Raw genomic sequence first — 17,034 nt, 5'->3', positions numbered from 1 at the left:
TAAATGCCTATATAATAATCACGCCTATATAATAACCTATATATTATATAGGCCTAGATAATATTCATGCATATATAATAGTATATATAATTTATAGGTCAATATAATGGGCATGGCTATATAATAACCTATATATTTTATAAGACTAGAAAATATTTATGCCTCTATAATAGCATATATAATATAAATGCCTATATAATAGCCTACATAATGGACACTGCTATATAGTAGCATATGTAATATATAGGCCTGTACAGTAATCATGCCTATATAATGGACATGGCATTATAAAGGCAAATATAAAATATATAGGTCTATATTATGGAATGGTGGTTGATGAATTATATTACATTTTGTATTGCTTTAATAGTGAACGCATTGGGAATTTTCTGTCTCTGTGTTCTTTGTAATCATACAAAGTGTTTGAAATTGCACAATTAAGTAATTATTATAGATTACTAAACTATTTCACACTGTGTTTATGTGTTTGTGTTTGTGGTGATTGGTGTAGATGAGCTTTTATTGATTTTTACCTTCTATTCAGGTGAGTCTGTTAGAGATTACTGAACACCATGATTTTAGCATCATGCTAATTGGTGTGTGTATGCTTTCAGTGTTTGCTAGCCACACACATTAGCATCATAGCATATGGTATGTATCCACTGTATAGATAACATTTAATACAAAAACTTTGCAAAAATGTTTATTTAATTATTTTTTCTTGTCTGAACTTTCACTTTAAGACTGAACAACAAGTGCAGGGATGTGCTGGTTGAACTCGTGCTCTGTCCCGCTAGTTTTTGACAGTCCGCTGCTCTCGGCTTTGCAGCAAAGTGCAAAACAATGTTCTCGTTCTGGAGCTCTGTATTTATTCCAAGTGTGTAAATCAGTGTGACGCTGAATATTTCAGAAGAGGTGGGGGTGGAGGTGGTGGGGGAGGGGCTTAAAAGTTTGTCCGTTTATAATGCAGTCGCTCGCAGTCACGCTGCCTGCAGCTGTAACGACGGTTTTGCGTGATGTGACGGCGCTGAGGACAGCAGCGAGTGGGAGTTGGGTCATTAAACAAGCTTCACTGGGTTTGATATGCAATGAAAATAAAATAAAGTCAAAACAAAGAAAATAAGGCATTCACAAACTTCTGCCCCGCTGACGCTAACGCTAATACGCTCCAGCTAATAAGCACCAGCCTGCAGACTGGCATCACGACAGCAGACCCTCACAGCAGTGATTTTAGGTCGTCTCTTTCTGAATGCAGGACAGTTCTGCATGTAATGAGACTAATGTTGTGGAGATAACCAGATCACATACCCCAAAAACCACACAGCCCACAACCGGACCCGTCTACGACTGTACCGCTGCTTCTGTAACCACCCCCACGACCATGACAACACAGTGACCGACCCACCTTAGAACCTCCTGCTCTAATTTTATTTCATATTAGTCATATCAAAATATAACTAGGTTGATCTACTGTAGACTGCACTTTAGTCTACACTTGGACAATCTGCACTGGGTTGGTCTACACTGGTTTGAATACTGGTCTGGTCTATAAATGGGTTGGTCCAGAAGGAAACTTACTTAATATAGACTGGTTTGATCTTCACTGCATTAATCCAGAACTAGATTGATCTACACAGAAGGAAACATACATATTGTAGACTGGTTTGATCTTCACTGTGTTAAACCAGAACTACACTGATCTACTGTAGACTGGTTTGATCTTCACTGCTTTAATCCAGATCTAGATTCATCTACTATAGACTGGATTGATCTTCCAATGTTAATCCAGAACTACATTGATCTACTATAGACTGGATTGATCTTCGCTGTGTTAATCCAGAACTACATTGATCTACCATAGACTGGAATCATCTTCGCTGTGTTAATCCAGAACTACATTGATCTACTATAGGCTGGATTGATCTTCGCTGTGTTAATCCAGAACTACATTGATCTATTGTAGACTGGTTTGGTCTACCCTTGTTTAGTCTGCATTGGGTTAATCTACACTGGTTTTTACACTGGTCTATAAATAGGTTGATCCAGAAGGAATTGTAGACTAAATTGATTTACTGAAGACTCGTTTGATCTTTACTGTGTTAATTCAGAACTAAATGGGTATACTGTAGACTGGTTTGATCTTCGCTTTCTTAATCCAGAACTAGATTAATCTACTGTAGAACAGTTGGTCTACACTTGGTTTTAGCTAAGATTAGACTGATCAACTGTAGACTGAGTATCTGATATAGTCTTATGTAGACTGAGTATCTGATACGATCTAATGTAGACTGAGAATCTGATTTTATATTTGATTTTATTTTAAACCCCGTATTTGTACTTATATATATATATATATATATATATATATATATATATATATATATATATATTTAGCGTAGACTGGCTTCATTTTGAACACTGTAATAAAGCCAGATCCAGAGCTGGTTGATGTATAGTGAACATGCTAACGCTGCTCTTTCCTGAGCATCAGAGTGTTTTACGAGTGTTTATTGGAGGATATTCTGAGCTTAGGTACGTCTATAAGTTACGGCCGTTTAAACTTGGCCTATAGACAGTGTTTACATTAGCATCCAGCGCTAACACGCTCATGGAAACTCGGTTTATACAACACTTCACGCTGTAGCCGTGGATACGGCAGAGCGATGGAGCGAACGCCAGAGACGTGAAGAGAAGTTCCAGTTCAAGAAGATCAAACTGATTAATCTGATTAAAACAACCATTATGACCATCAAAGACCAGTTTATACCACATTCATAACAGTCAGATTATATTTTGGTATTTAATGTGTAACTGTGTAGTTACACATTAACAATCATGTAATAACAGTGTAACTACTTGAACACAAGTGCACATTGTTACAAATAGATTAATTACAGTTGTGCAGGTTATGTAATTAAACATGTAATTAGGACTGTTTGTGATTGTTTTTGGACACTAACTATAAAGTGTAACAAATATTTTTAAGTTACTGCATATAAAAACACAATTTTATATTATTAAGTATGGTAGTACTCTCAACAAAGCAACAATGAAGACTTTTTCCAAAGTAAAACACCAGTGTAAGTCTTAAAAATGTCTATAATTTATATAAAACACAGCTAACTAGGTAACAATTAGTTACAACACAGACATAAAATGGACAGACATAATGTAGACCAGTACATGTTTTAAATAGTTAATATATGTGTTATTAGATTAAAAAAGCGATATGAAAAAATAAAATAAAAATGGGTTTAATTTGGAAGAGTTACAACAAGCAAATGGCACCCATTCAGTGAAATGGCCCATAAACGAAAGGACCAAAAAATACTCAAAGGCAGGTCACGTCATTATGTCAAATTATGTAACTATACTACAGTACTGTACTGTACTGTACTTTACTGTACTGGGTATTTTGAGAACTGGCTAAAGACCAGCGAAATTACTTTTTTTTTACACTGCAGCAGAAACTGGATATGTTGAGCTGGATATTTCAGCAGGGACATACATCCGCACATACAGAACACTCCTGCCACTTCAGCTGCCGCTCACTGTCGCCGGCTGGCACTCTCTTACAGGACAGAGTTGATATCCAGTACAGCATGTCGCCACTTAAGCTGCACATCATACATCCCAGTTACAGCCCCAGACTGTACGCCCCCGCCCAGCCCCTGCCGCCGAGAGCCCTGCCGGTAGCTGAGTGCACATAAACACTGGTATTATATATATATATATATATATATATATATATATATTTATATATATACTGTATATACGCCCAGAGAAAGTGCTTTCAGACCTGCATTAATACTCTGGAATGGACCGGGCCTGGATTCTCGAGATGCTGCCTCTGCTAGAGGTCCTTATTTGTTTAAAGAGGAAATGCCGAGGCTAATATTATCATGCGTAACTTTTTAAGACTTATTCACTCTACTGGAAAGGAGGCAGATAGTCTTTAGTAAACTGCTTACTCTGATTTAGACCATTTATCGCTTTAATTTACGATAGACCGGATAAATTAAGACCAACATCCTTAGCCATTAAGGTAAAGACATTTCTGGGCATGCTTGAGTTCCGTATTTATTTCTGAACGACTGTCAGGAAAGAATCTTGACCTTTTCGACGTGTTTACGAATTCCAAGACTTGTTGTCCACTCCAGCCTCACCGAATGTCTGTGTTGACGCACTTTTCAGAGTGATGAAATTCATTTGAAATAAAATCATATGAACATGACTGATTATGTACCAGAGATTCACTCGATTAGCCAACCAAGCCAAGCCAAATCAAATCCAAGCCAAAAAAGCCAAGAAAAGTGTGACACCCTTAAAAGTGTAGTCACATTTAAGTGATTATTTATTTTATATATTATATATTAATATTATTTGCATCTGTATATATACTCTTTTCTGCTTTAAATGGGTTTATTGTATTGTATTGTGAATCATCCAGTCCAGTAGAGGGAGCAGTGCTAGGGGGCGGGCGCTATACAGAGGCTTAGGTGGGCATCAGCAGATTAGTCTCAGTTGAATCTGAGACCTGAAACTGAAAACACTGTCTCACCGTGTCTTCTCTGTATCCTGTATCCAGGTGGGGAAATATGTGAAACTGTGCAAGTATACATGTTTGTAAAGCACTATAATAGGGTTATTTGAGTGTGTATATGCTTTGAAAGTGTTACGGTGTGTAATATGAGCCGCTATGGTCCTGTGTGTTGGTGGACGCTCAGCATCGGGCAGCGTTAGCTCCCGCAGCCCACTAACTGCGCGCCTGGCCGGCGCTCTCGCTGTATTTCTCCGCCGTTAGCATTAGCCACCGCCGCTCGCTAACCGCACCTAGCCGGCGCTCCGCTGTTATTCCCCTCGCTCTGGCGTGAGATATACCCGCTCTTTAACCGTGTTTCAGTCCGTCGCTATCTCTCGTGTGTTTTCGCTGTAGTATTTGTTATCTCCGCTCTGTAATAGTGTCCGTTTGTCGCTATTTTCTCGTGTAGTTCTACTAGCATTAGCTACCGCGGCCTGCTAATTATACACCTGGCCGACGCTATTGTTTCCTATTACTCTGACGCTAGCATTAGCTACCGTGGCCTGCTAATTATACACCTGGCCGACGCTATTGTTTCTTATTACTCTGACGCTAGCATTAGCTACCGCAGCCTGCTAATTATACACCTGGCCGACGCTATTGTTTCTTATTACTCTGACGCTAGCATTAGCTACCGCAGCCTGCTAATTATACACCTGGCCGACGCTATTGTTTCTTATTACTCTGACGCTAGCATTAGCTACCGTGGCCTGCTAATTATACACCTGGCCGACGCTATTGTTTCTTATTACTCTGACGCTAGCATTAGCTACCGTGGCCTGCTAATTATACACCTGGCCGACGCTATTGTTCTCTATTTTCTTCCCGCTAACACTAGTTAACTCATTGGAGTAATTACGCGCCTTGCTGCCGCCATTTCGCGCCTGTATTAAGCGGCACCAGCCATTTTGACTCAGTAACACACATTGTGTATGTTAAAAACACATAAATAATTGAGTTAATTAAAAATCTGTATATATAAAACTAAACTAAGTCTCTGTAGGTGAAGTAAGTGTTTCTAAAGTGTCCAGTTTAATTCTGCTCTCTATTAAAGAGCCTGTTTGGCTTTGTTAGGTGAAGCTAGAGCCTCTGCCAACCACAGCATGGGGTTTATTATAGTTGAATAAGCTACAGTTTTACATTTCTCTAATTAGTATTCCTGTTTTATTTAGTTATGTTCATGTTTATTACTTTGGTCAATTAAAAATACTCTAAGCAGATACAAGTTTTAAAAACTCAACTTAAAATGAGATATTAAAAGCACTAACATGGAGTTAAAGTGTGCTTAGTACAAGTTAATTAATAACTGTGTAATGAAGGGTGTTAATGTAGAATGTGTGAGTATTAGTATATGTATGCGTATATAAATATATTAATATGAAGTAATATTTTTTATATATTCTTATATATATATATATATATATATATATATATATATATATATATATATATATATATATATATATATATTGTAGTAACAGTGTTGAGGAGGTTTGCTGATCAAGGTAACAGTAATGTGGACCTAGAGATGTATTGTGAGATACAGAGTTTTGGGTAACTAAGAAGGTTAAGTATCTTCTGTGTGATCTGTATGAGGAGTGCAGAAATATGCAATGTGTTCGTGAAACTGCTAAAGAAAGAGGAAAAAAAAGACTAAAGTGATTTGGTTTGTGTATGTTGTTGAATAAAGAAAAGAGTTGAATCTGAGACCTGAAACTGAAAACACTGTCTCACCGTGTCTTCTCTGTATCCTGCATCCAGATTCTATCCAGGCCCTGCTAACCCCAGGGTCGCATAACTGCTACTACCTACCCACGCCTGGGGGATGTAACAAAAGCCCAACCAATCTAAGCCAACCCAAACCAAGAGATAAAACTAGACAAGACAAGACAAGACAAAGCCAAGGCAAGGCAAGGCAAGACAAGCAAAACCAAGACTAGACAAGACAAAGCCAAGACAAGAAAAGAAATGACAAGACAAGACAAGACAGAGCCAAGCCAAATCAAGCCAAGCCAACCAAACCAATCCAACCAAGCTGAGACAAGACGAGAGAAGACAAGACAAGCCAAACCAAGACAAGCCAAGCCAACCAAGCTGAGACAAGACAAGCCAACCAAGCCAATACAAACCAAGCCAAGCCCAACCAAGCCAGGCCAAACCAAACTAAACCCAATCCAACCTAAACCCAAGCCCAGCCAAGCCAAGCCAGTCCAACCAAACCAACCAACCCAAACCTAACCCATCCCTACATGAACCAAACAAACCTAATCCAAACCCAATCCAACCCAAATCAAACCCTTCCCTACCTGAACCCAAACCAAACCTTACTTAATCAAACTCAACCCAACCCAAACCCAACCAGCCAACCCAAACAAAACCAAACCAACCCAACACAGATAAGCAGATAGTTCCTTTGCTTTATTTATTTAATTTTCAGTGGACCAAATGAAGGAAGACCACCATCCTCAGCCATTAGGTAAAGATATTTCTGGGCATGCTTGAGTTCCATATTTATTTCCTACTTATTTCCTAACGACTTAATCGATCGATCAGCCGCTCGATCGTGTTTGGTAACTGTAGTGTATTTTCCTTAGTTAAAAAAAACAATAGATGCTATTTTTTAACATACGTTACTCTTAATTCTCTCAGATCTATATCGTTTGAATATTTGCATGGTTTAAAATATAGTATGACTGGATAATGGAGATCTTACAGCAACATATCCTGCCTTCAGCAGCACTTTTCCATCTTTTTCAGAGATGTTCATGCACTTTTTTGTTTTTATTCGTTACACTGTCACGTCTTAGCCCTGTCTCATGTCTCTGTGTGTCTTCCCCACGTGACCTGTGCCTCTCTGTGTCTCCTGTCAGTAGATTTCCACCATGTGTTTCTCATTTGTAGCTCCGCCCCTTCCCCAGGTGTTTCCAATTCTAGTGTGTTTTATGTTACTATAAATAGCCCTCCTCTGCCACCTTGTCCTCCGTCGGTCTTTGCACCTTCCCATGTCGTTTTGTCTCTCAGCGTTTCTCTGTGTTTTCATATCCCGTTTCCTAGTTCAGTGTTTATCTCGTTTTACTTCTAGCTCCTTGTTTATTTTGCTTCTTTTCTCCCTTGCCCAGTTTGGTTAATCCTGTCTTGTTTTAGTTCCTTGTTTGTTAGTATTTGTTTTATTTTATTATTTGGTTATCCTTGTTCTGTTTAGTTATTTTAGTCTTGTTTCAGTTACTCATTTGTTTCTTTAGTCTCCCTGTTTTGTTATCGTTAACTCCTTATTTGTTTTGGTTATTGGTTATTTATTATATCTTTGTTTCATGTTACTTGTTCCTTGTTTTCTTGTTATTTATTTATTAAATTATTATTTATTTTCACCCTACCTGCACTTGTGTCCGCCTCCTCGTCTCCCTGCCTGGGTCATCCGTGACACACTGTGTACCTGGATTCAAATGTAATGATAATAAAAGCCTCTTGACTTGACTTAACGTGATTAAGACGTGTTTTCAGGAAGAACGGGTCAAAGTTACGCCTGAAACTCTCCATCACTTGGCATCTTCAGGGCTAAATTGTCTTGTAAGAGTTGTGAGAAAGAACAGCAAGTGAAGGAAATGAAGTTCATTAAACAAAACATCAAATATCCTGGGTTCAGACTGTTCAAAGTAAGTCAATAAGGATTACAGCATGTCCTCAGCTAGATAAGACTGGAGACAATTCAAATCCAGCGTTTCTTAGCAACATAAATCTGCCAAAAGAAGAACAATGTCAGATATCAAAGACGTCTCGTCTTGTGAAGGTCGTCTTGACGAATAGTCGAATGGATGTTTAATCGTAAGGGATAAAGAGAGATTAGTTTGTAAAACACAGATTATAAGGGACCTTTTGTTTAAAACCCTGTAATTAATCAGATATTTCTGTTAATCTCGTAACGACATTACTGTCATAATTAACATCACTTTAACTTTTTATTTAATCTCAAGGGACTCCATATGTTACACAAAAGAGATTAAAAAACAAAATTCATAACGGTTTCTGCATAAAGATTAACAATTGTAAAAAAAAATAGATAAAAAACAGTTAACAGAAAACACCATTATCATAGTAATTTCTAAAATAGAACAGTTTCCAGGGCCCAAAATTGAACCCTGTGGGACATGGTTAGATTTGTCAAACCCAGTGATAAAAAATGTTAATGATTCACAGGAATTACTAAAAACATCAGTTTTATAAATAAATAATTCCAAAATATATTTAAATAAATATTCAAATGGACCCTGTGGGACTCCATTATAGATTATTTAATTATTTCCTCCTTTCTTCCTGCCTTCCTTTCTTCAGTCCTTCCATCTGTCCCCCTTTGCCTCCTTCCTTTATTTGTCATTCTATTTTTCTTCTTTCCTTTCTTCAATCCTTCCATCTGTCCACTTTTTCTTTCCTTCCTTTATTTATTTCATTCTGTCTATGTTTCTTCTTTCCTTCCTTCATTTGTATCTTTCATTTTTTTCGTTATATCTTCCTTCCTCCCTCCCTTTTTATCCTTTTTCCTTCCTTCATTTCTTCCTTCCTTTCTTTCTTCAATCCTTCCGTCTGTCCTTCTTTCCTCCCTTCCTTTATAGTCTGTAAGAACAAGCATCACTTTCAGAGCTCTTTGCTGTTCTCTTTATTACTTTATTTCAAATCTGACCAGAATAATCTTCCATCATTCTTTCTTTCCTTGCATCCTTCTTTCCTTTCTTTCATCCTTCATCTCTTCTTTTTTCCTCCATCCTCCTCTTCCTTTCTTTCTTATCTTTTCTTCCTTCCTTCCTTCCTTCCTTCCTTCCTTCCTTTCTTTCTTATGTTTTTCCTTCTTTCCTTTCTTTAATCCTTCCATCTGTTCTTTCTTTCTCTCTTTCTTATATTTTCTTCCTTTCTACCTCCCGTTCTTCCTTCCTCCAATTCTTTTTCACATCCTTCCTTCCTTCCTTTCTTTTTTCTTTCATTCTTTCTTTCTTTCTTTCTTTCTTTCTTTAGTACATCATACAGTATATGATGGTCTCTACTGAATGTTCTAGGCTGTAGGAACAAGCATTGTTTTCTGAGCTGCTGCAATCACTCTCTTTTGGCTGTTTGCTCTGTACTGTTCTCTACATTAGTATTTTCTTTCTTAATCTAAATTTATATGAGTAGCTTTATTTCAGACCAGACCAGAATACAACATCTACTCCTTCGTCCCTCTTTCCTTCCTCCCATCCTTTCAATCCTTCCTTCCCATCCTTCCTTTCTATCCTTCACTCTTCTCATCTTTGCAGACGGGCTGAGCTGAGGCGTGGAAAATTCCCTCGAGCTATTCTGCCTCTTCATCAGCGAAGTAATTAAACGATTCATCGCCGGCCAGCGTTTTACTTCTGTCCTTCTCCAGAGCCGGGCCGGTTCAGTCCGTCCGTCACGCGTCAGACTCCTCCCGCGCTCCCGGCGCTCTAATCCGCAGTGCTCAGTGTCCCGTGGACGGCGGTGGCAGCGGCAGGACCATTGTTGAGGGTTGAGGAGGGTTTTTGAGGCGGTCGAACTTCGGTTGAATTGGTCTTTTCATCCTGCCGGAGATAAACGCCCCCCTCTCTCCGGCTCGTCCCCCCAAGAGACCAAATCCACAGAAGAGCCGGCACAGTTACAGCCTCTCACATCCCGGTAATTCGGTCCTGCTGCGGATCAGCGCCGTCGTTGTGGTGCGGTCGGGGGTGTTTTCGGCGGCTGCTAATCCGCGGCCTGTTTTTATTCACGCCGTTTCTCTCCGTGACAAAAACCGGCACGCCGGCCTGGTGGTGCAGGGGATGAGCCGCCTCAGACGCTCACACTCATATCCACAGCTGCCACTCAGGCCGGCATTGCTGGGAGCGAGCCCTCCAGCGCTCCGGGTGCTCCTCGCCAGGCATCCCTACACCGCCTACGCCGGCGCCCATCACCTGCCTGAAGATAAGACAGGTAGAGAAGATCAGGTAAACAAACTGAAATCCTCTAACAACCTCTTTCAAAGTTTTTAAAGAGCCCACAGCCTTTCCTTACCTTCATATTTACATTTTAATACATTCATATATATATATATATATATATATATATATATATATATATATATATATATATATATATATATACAGTAACGGCTAAAAAATAAATATCAGCACCCCTACACTTACACTTTCACCAGGTACAGTAACCCCCCTGAAAGTGGACGGAAGGCCAGCCAATCAGACAAAAGCTCATTTGTATATAAGCAGCTCTGGAAAAAAAAATGAAGAGACCACTTTTAAGTTTCTGAATCAGTTTCTCTGATTTTGCTATTTATAGGTTTATGTTTGAGTAAAATGAACGTTGTTGTTTTATTCTATAAACTACAGACAACATTTCTCCCAAATTCCAAATAAAAATATTTAAGTAATTTAGAGCATTTATTTACAGAAAATGAGAAATTGCTGAAATAACAACAAAAAAAGGATGCAGAGCTTCCAGACCTCAAATAATGCAAAGAAAACAAACAAGTTCATATTCATAAAGTAGTTTTAGGAGTACAGAAATAATCAATATTTGGTGGAATAACCCTGATGGTTTTTAATCCCAGTTTTTTTATGTATCATGTTCTCCTCCACCAGTCTTACACACTGCTTTTGGATAATTTTATGCTGCTTTACTCCTGGTGCAAAAATTCAAGCAGTTCAGTTTGGTTTGATGGCTTGTGATCATCCATCTTCCTCTTGATTATATTCCAGAGGTTTTCAATTTGGTAAAATCAAAGAAGCTCTTTAAGTGCTCTCTAATTTCTTTTCCAGAGCTATATATGTATATATATATATATATATATATATATATATATATATATATATATATATATATATATATATATATATATAAATAATTAATTGATGTAGTTGGCTCTGTTCAGGCCTGTTTCGCCGTGTTAACATTAGCATGGCAGGTTAGCTCTTCTCCACTAACGGCTGGTGTTTAGCTGGAGGATGAAGCCGGTGGTTGGCCGCCTCTTGCAGAGGATAATTAGGCCTCTGAGAGCCGTTACTCCTGTCCTGCAGAACAGCGACGCCAAGAAGGTTTTCTCCATATTTAGGGACTGACAAACACTTCATGCTTTACAGAAATATCCTACAATATGGATATGGAATTATACTTTCAGTCCAAATATAATGCTGACTGTCCCATTTTTAGGGTTTTAGTGATGTAAAACATACAGAACATATTCAGAAGCACAAAAAAAACAATTTTGCCTTGTGTGAAATTTATGATAGATTTCCTCTCTATGTTTTACTAGAAAAGGGAGTTATGTAGAAAAGTGGTCCCCACTTCACGGCATTGGCTGGTAGGGATTTAGTAAAACACTGTATCAATACATTAAAGTATAGTGATACTTTGTTTCACAGTAATGTATCAATTCTCAAATTAATATATAGATAGAACTGATTTTTTATTTATTAGTTTATATGTAAAGATTGGTGTCAGAAGTGGTTGGTGATGGAAGTAGGTAATTGGTGGTGAGTGGTTGCTTTATAATTGCTTGGTGGTTGCTAGGAGGTTGCAAGGAGGTTGCTATGCAGATGTAATACCATAAATATATATATCCAGCTTGTTGCTATGCTGTTGACATAGTAGTTGATTGCTAAAGTGTTGCAAATTCGTTGCTGTGGTACCCAATGTGGGTTTAACTACAACGACAGCGACAGGTTTCGCTACATATTTACTTTCATGTCAAATATGATGCAGTTTGTCCCTTTTTAGGGTTTTATTGATTCAGAACCCATTCAGAAGCGAATAAAATTGCCCATTTTTGCAAATTGTGAAATTTATGATCAATTTTCCTTTCTTCCCCTTACTAGAAAAGAGAGTTATAGAGAAAACTGTTCCCCACTTTAAGACATTGGCTAGTAGGGATGTAGTTAAATACTGTATCAATATACTATATTGATTCTCAAGATGATATTGACAGTATTGACCAGTGTTGGGCACGTTAATTTGAAAAAGTAATTAGTTATAGTTACTCGTTACTTCTCCAAAAAAGTAACTGAGTTACTAACGGAGTTACTCCACTATAAAAGTAACTAGTTACCAGTAAAAGTAACTATCGCGTTACTTTTATTATTCGCCCGTCAAAAAAAAAAAGGAAATCAATTATGTATTTACTATTATTATTAGAAAAATAACAAACGAAAATAAACCCAAAATGTTGACAAAAATATAATCTAACGAATTACAAAAAATAAAAACGAAATTCTCCACACAACCAAAGAAAATTACTAAAACATACAATACTGAAAAAAAGGGAAAAAACGGAAAAACGTTAATGACCGTTAAAATAGTATTAATATAATAGCTTCACCAAAAGAGAATAGAGCTTAGATCAGCCCAAAAAATCCGACCCGACCCAGCCGGAGCCCGTGCACATTCTGCCCAAGCCCGAACCATGAACTGTCATTATGAGACCCAAACCATAAACTGATTGAATGAGCGAAATATAATCAAAATTATGTTAATTAACACTGTAACATAGCATAAAACTATTATTTAATTAAAATGATTTTAAGAACAGCTACACACAGTGCTGCAAGTCAAACGCGGAGGCGTTCACGTGCCCCCAGAGCTACGTGATTACATTTTTCATTTTATTATAGTTTAATTCAGTAAGTTTTAATTTGTTTTTAGGGTGGGCTTGCTAGTTTTTATTAGTTTTCACACATCTCATCAGAGAGATCAATCTAATAAACGTGAGAGAGAGAGAGAGAGAGAAAGAGAGAGAGAGCGAGAGATTTGCTTGTTCTGGAATGAGCTACTCACAGGTAAATGTTCTCACACACTGTATCTCCTGTTTCTCTTTCATCTGCCTTGCGCTCATATTGTAATCCCATGTAATCTGCAGTTTTTCAGTGTTTTCTGTCGTATTTTGCGGCTAGCGCGAGCGCTTTACACAAGAACTAACGCCACAGACCACGAGGTGATGCGCGCTCAGCAACACCGCCCGCTGTACAACTCCGCTGTACAACTCCGCTGTACAACAGCGCTTTTAAATAAATTAAACACGAAAATTCAGTAATTTTAGTTCGTTTTAGTTAGTTTTATAAACACAAAATACAGTTCGAGATAGTTATGTTTTTTCCTTTTAATTACCGTTTTTATTAGATTCAGTTAACACAAATGTTTTTTCACTTTCAATTTTCGCTATTTCGTTCGCTTTAGTGAACAATAATAATTGGTTACTTAGCAACATTGTGATTATCACACCAGAGCTTTATATAAAATAAAAATAGGAGCCCGATTTTGGGACGGTCCTCGGGTCAGGTCGGGTTCGGGCAGAGAATCTAAGCTCTAAAATAGAAAGCAGCAGCACCACAAAAACTGGAGCAGCTAAAAAGAGCTTAACTTCCTTAATTCGGAACTTGGCCTGTCCACGGCAATCACTGAATTAATTAGAGCAGCAAATAGTCACAATTGTGCCTCACTTCACCATGCCAAACCACAGGCACAGCGGCCAGAAGCTCAAGTTCACCGGAAAGAAGAGGGGTTAACCAGGGCAAAGCAAAGTTACAACAAAAAAAAAGTTCATAGAGCGGCTAAAGTAACGTGCAGTAACGGGGTGTCGGAAATGGTAACGGCGTTATAGTTACAGTCAGAGTAATTAGTTAGATTACTCGTTACAGAAAAAAGTAACGGCGTTAGTAACGCCGTTAGTTTTAACGCCGTTACTCCCAACACTGGTATTGACTTTTTATTTATTAGTCTATATGTAAAGATTGGTGTCAGAAGTGGTTGGTGATGGAAGTAGGTAATTGCTGAAAAGTGGCTGCTTTATAATTACTTGGTGGTTGCTAGGAGGTTGCTAGGCAGTTGCTATGACATCCCAGCTTGTTGTTATGCTGTCGACATAGTAGGTGATTGCTTGAGTGTTGCAAATTGGTTGCTTTGGTACCCAATGTGGGTTTAACTACAACAACGGCGACAAGGTTCGCTCCATATTTACTTTCAGGCTAAATATGATGCAGATTGTCCCATTTTTATGGTTTTAGTTACCTAAAACATATAGAACACGGAGGCAAATAAAACACCCATTTTTGGTTCCTGTGAAATTCATGATAGATACTTTACTAGAAAAGAGAGTTATGTAGAAAAGGCAATGCCGATTAGGGATATAGTAAAATACTGTATCAATATACTGTATTAATTTTTCAAAATGATATTGATAGTATGGACCTTTTTATTAATTATTTCATATGTTAAGATTGGTGTCAGAAGTGGTTGGCGATGGAAGTAGGTAATTGGTGGTGAGTGGTTGCTTTATAATTGCTTGGTGGTTTCTAGGAGGTTGCTAGGCAGTTGCTATGACATCCCAGCTTGTTGCTATGCTGTCAACATAGTAGGTCATTGCTGAGGTGTTGTTGTACAAATTTTTTTGTAGCACTCTAGAACATCCAATCCTAGAGTCAACAATTCATACAATTGATTCGAGATTGTTAGATACTCTGCAGTTTGTCCTGGATGAACCACCGATACTCAGCTGTGTGTCACAGTTCTGGATTAATGATTGTTTACTGGAACAGCGCAGTGCAGTCAGAGTCCTCCACACGTCCTCCAGCATCCGTTTGGAAAATGTCACAAAATATACTGTTTTTTTAAACAACGATTTTCCCAGAGGAGAACCTCCCCGACCTCCTCCGCACCATCCCTTATTTCATTTACCACTCTAGCCCTCGGGCTTCGTATTCTCTGCTCTGAACTCTGAGACTCGCCGGCGGATTGCTTTCGCGCTGCACTCTTACAAAACAGTGAAATGGTGAAACGGTGCAACTTCACTCCAGATCACTTAGACTTCAACCTGACCAAGGTCAGGAGATACGCCCAATCCTGAAAGAAAGAAAAACTCTCGATAAACTCAAATTTCTTTTTTTTTTTTCAATGGACTGGGGAGTAAGATGCAGGAGGGGCTGCGAGAGGAGAAAAGAAAAAAGAAAAAGAAAGAAACGAAAATATACAAATGACCAAAATCCAGTATCATAATCATAGTGATTGATGTATGAATGAAGTTCAACTTATAAAGCGCCTTTCTAGAAACCCTAGGACACTTTACAATTTACTTCATGTTTTACCCTCAAGCATTAATACTCAACACTCATCCACACACCGGTGAGAAGCGGCAGCCAATAGCGCACAGCGTACTCTCAACTGGAAACCACCATCCACCTGGAGGAGGACTGCATCCAGCACTACAGCATTTACCCAGAACAGAGTGCCAATTAATACCTGGTCATACATACATTTTACACACACACACATTTACATACCTACCACTCACCAGATACATTTTAGAGTATCAATTTTTCTGGGCAATTTAGAGTATCCAATTTTACCAGATTTTTATATAATTATTTAATATAATTATCCAATGTGTTTTAGTTGCAGTGTGTACAGATCGGTGAGTTTCTGAATCCCATAAAATCAATCAGAAATAGGTAAGGATAGAATAGAAGAGTAAAAGAGGAAAAATAAATAAATAATTAATGGAAAAAATTAAAATTTCTTAAATAATATCAAGTGTTGCTTTGTTATTTGCTTTGTATTTTTGCAGGTGTTGGTAAGTGTGAGTGTAGTGTTGGGTTGGGTGTTGGATCTTGGTTTAGCTGTACTTATGGTGGATTGTATTCAGGGATTTTATTTTTGACAGAAGCAGATATTATATATATACTATATATTGTTTCCATGGATATATTTTTTTCCATTGATTGATAGTGATGCTGTTTTTTTATTTCCAGTTGATGAGGATAGTTTTCTTCTTGGCGGTTGATGGTTAGAGCTGTAAGTAGAGCTCCTAGTGAACATAATTCTGGGGATTGAGGAATTTTGAAATTCCAAGATGCAATTAATGTTCTGATTAATTTCTTGATGGTGTGGATGTACAGTAGTTATCTGTGGTGTTCTGGGTGCAGTGTTTTGTGCAGTGGATTCTGGGAGATATTATTATTATATTCTCTGAATTGTGAGCAGTGAGGGGAGAAGCGAGGTCAGGTGGTTGCTCCGGTATCCTCTCCGCTGGTATCTGCAGATGACTGGCCTGTCAGCCCCTGCTCAGCATCAGCGGTGGAGTCCCGCTACCTCCTCGTCCTGTCTGTCTCGCCACCCCGGGGCTATTTATAGCTGTCGTCCCTCGTTGCACCTCCGGCTTTCCTCTTCAAAATCAATCAAACGGATCACTGCAGCCCCGACCAGCCGAGTTCAGAGCAGAGCTGCTCTCTAGACTTTTCTAACATTACACAGTCGTGCAACGCACTTCTCTTTAACCTCGTTCTCCTGATCATAGATCTGATCCTGATTATACTGTCTCAAACACCTGAGGAGCTCTGATTGGCCAGTTGTGGACAAAAACTTCACTATATCTGTTCAGCAATATCAGCATTTTATCCATAATATCAAATGTATAATATACAGAAATAATG

Source organism: Astyanax mexicanus, chromosome 21 (genome assembly GCF_023375975.1).
Source record: "Astyanax mexicanus isolate ESR-SI-001 chromosome 21, AstMex3_surface, whole genome shotgun sequence".
Lineage (NCBI taxonomy): Eukaryota > Metazoa > Chordata > Actinopteri > Characiformes > Acestrorhamphidae > Astyanax > Astyanax mexicanus.
The sequence above is the reverse complement of the archived record's forward strand: the minus strand, read 5'-3'. Positions refer to the sequence as shown.